This window comes from Lampetra fluviatilis, chromosome 70, assembly GCF_964198595.1.
Source record: "Lampetra fluviatilis chromosome 70, kcLamFluv1.1, whole genome shotgun sequence".
NCBI lineage: Eukaryota > Metazoa > Chordata > Hyperoartia > Petromyzontiformes > Petromyzontidae > Lampetra > Lampetra fluviatilis.
The window spans coordinates 3,978,732-3,981,300 of NC_136344.1; the positions used below are offsets into that span (position 1 = coordinate 3,978,732).

The 2,569-nt window shown below is 45.4% G+C and overlaps 1 protein-coding gene across 2 annotated transcripts in view; it reads right to left on the minus strand.

Annotated features, from left to right (window-relative positions):
• Positions 1-905: 905 nt before the first annotated feature.
• CDK10 (cyclin dependent kinase 10) overlaps positions 906-2,569 on the minus strand; it is a 40,342-nt gene continuing 38,678 nt past the window's right edge. For both annotated transcript variants that reach the window (XM_078883350.1, XM_078883349.1), the window contains exon 14: positions 906-2,569. This exon is cut by the window's right edge and continues 653 nt beyond it. The gene's annotated coding sequence lies outside the window, so the exon portion shown is untranslated.

Genomic DNA, 2,569 nt, shown 5'->3' on the forward strand with positions numbered 1-2,569 from the left:
CGAAAGAACCAAAGAATAGTTACAAATATTATTATTAAATTGTTTCTCCAAAGCCTCCTACATGTTAAACTGTGGTGCTTCTCGTTGAGGCTCAAAGAGTGACTCAATCACCCAGGGGCCGTCCATAAATGACGTCACGCACCTGGGGGGGGTGGGGGGGTCAGACATATGTGACGATGTGTGACGAGGGGGGGGGTTTGAGAAATGTGACGTCACATCAAAGTGCGCAACTTTAAATCAATATAGACAACACGTTCTACTTATCTTCTTGGTTCTTTCGGTAAAGTCAAGTAGAAGGGAAATAATAAAATAATAAAAATATAAACAATACAAATTCTCACGACGTTTCGACTGCAACACAAGCAATCGTCATCAGCTGTGTGAAATCCACAACAAGAAAATTGAAAACAAATACTTACACTATGAGACATCTCCTTTAGCAGTGGCAAAATATAGTAGTAGGTTTTTACCCTTTCAACTGGTACAAAACTGACACCTTTATACAAGGAGTCATGTTTGCAATAACCACAACACAAGCAGTCAAAATGCAAACAAAAAGAAACAACTCTGATGATTTGGCGTCATCTGGTCCAACACCATGTGAGACTAGGCTCTAAGAAAAGCTGTCTCGGGTGTGGACCAATCAACTTCAAGGACAGTGCATATCATTATCATCATCAGAGTTGTTTCTTTTTGTTTGCATTTTGACTGCTTGTGTTGCGGTTATTGCAAACATGATGCCTTGTATAAAGGTGTCAGTTTTTGTACCAGTTGAAAGGGTAAAAACCTATTACAACAAATACTTAATTAGACTTTTTAATAAATGTTTTCTCCTACAACATCAGAGTGCAGCGCCACATTAAAAACGCACTACAATGACAATAGTTTAACGCGATTTGAAGTGTGTTTATTTTGTTTGGGGGGGTGGGGCAGAGCTTTGTGACGTCATATTTGAGGGGGGGGGTCTGACTTTTTGTGACGTTGTGTGACTAAGGGGGGCGGGGGGGGGGTGTCAAAAATCGTCCAAAATCACGTGACGTCATTTATGGACGGCCCTAAGTCGATAACGCGAAGACATTTAATTTCAAAAAACACAGGCGTCGCCGCGATTGGCTGGTACAAGATCAGCAAAGCAGGGCTGGTGTTTGCGAGTTTACTTGAAGGTGCGTTGCCATTAGGTGGGGTCCACGTTTCGCAACCGTAGAGAAGGGAGGGAATGACCGTGGCCGAGAAGACCCGAAGCTTCGTGCGGAGCCACAGACCAGGTAGCTTCCACACAGCGTGACGCCAGGTCACGTGAGGCTGCAATGGCGGAGCCAGGATTTTTTCAGGTAGGAGTTGTTAGTGAGGACTTGTTCCTTTGTCGATGTAAAGCTTTTCGTGACTGCAGGGATTCATATTCTTGGTTCTTTTGGTAAAGTCACGTAGAAGGGAAATAATAACACAAAAACATAATAATATAGTAATTATTTTATTCTGTTTTATTTTTATTATTTTATTATTTCCATTCTACGTGACTTTACCGAAAGAACCAAGAAGATGAATCCCTGCAGTCACGAAAGCTTTAAATCGAAAGATAGAGGAGGAGTTGTTAGTAAGTGAGGACTTGTTCCTTTGTCGATTTAAAGCTTTCGTGACTGCGGGGATTCATCTTCTTGGTTTTTTCGGTAAAGTCACGTAGAATGGAAATAATAAAATAAAAATAATAAAATAATTCTCACGACGTTTCGGCCACAACGCAAGCAGCCATCCTCAGGTCGGCAGACCTGGTCTTCACCTGAGGACGGCTGCTTGCGTTGTGGCCGAAACGTCGTGAGAATTTCACCTTATTAAGTTTTAGTTTTATTATTTTATTATTTCCCTTCCACGTGACTTTACCGAAAGAACCAATGAAACCGCTTGCCCCTCGCTGTATATTCGAGGCGTGTGCGGCGATGGTGCGGCCGTTGATCGAGGGTCGAATTGGAACCGCGCTGCGTGTGATCGGCATCGCACTCGCTGGAGCTGTTGATGCTTCAGGGAAGTCGTGGACAATTCTGAGTCGCTTAAAACCACTTTGCCATTACTTATTGCCAATCATGGACTCAGACTATTGTCCTATCTTTTCATCGGTTGCGTAACGCTGCTGTGTGGAAGCTACCTGGTCTGTCGCTCCGCACGAAGCTTCAGGTCTTCTCGGCCACGGTCATTCCCTCCCTTCTCTACGCTTGCGAAACGTGGACCCCCCTAGTGGAGCATCTTCGCCGGCTGGAAACATTTAGGCTGGCCTTCCTACGATCCATCCTGAGTTTAACCAGGCTGGATTGTGTGAGGAGCTCACAAATCCTTGAAAGATCTGGGAAAAGTCCCATCAGTGAGCTCCTCCGGCAGGCAAGGCTGCGTTGGCTGGGTCATGTAGCCCGCATGCCCAGCCACCGCATGCCTAAGCAGCTTTTGTTTGGCCGGATCGAGGGGGCTAAATGGGCGCGGCACGGGCTAGAGAAGAGATGGAGCGATGTGGTACAGGAGGACGTGGAGCTGAGTGGACTTGCTGATGACTGGTACCAGCGGTATCAAGATCGGCCTCTGT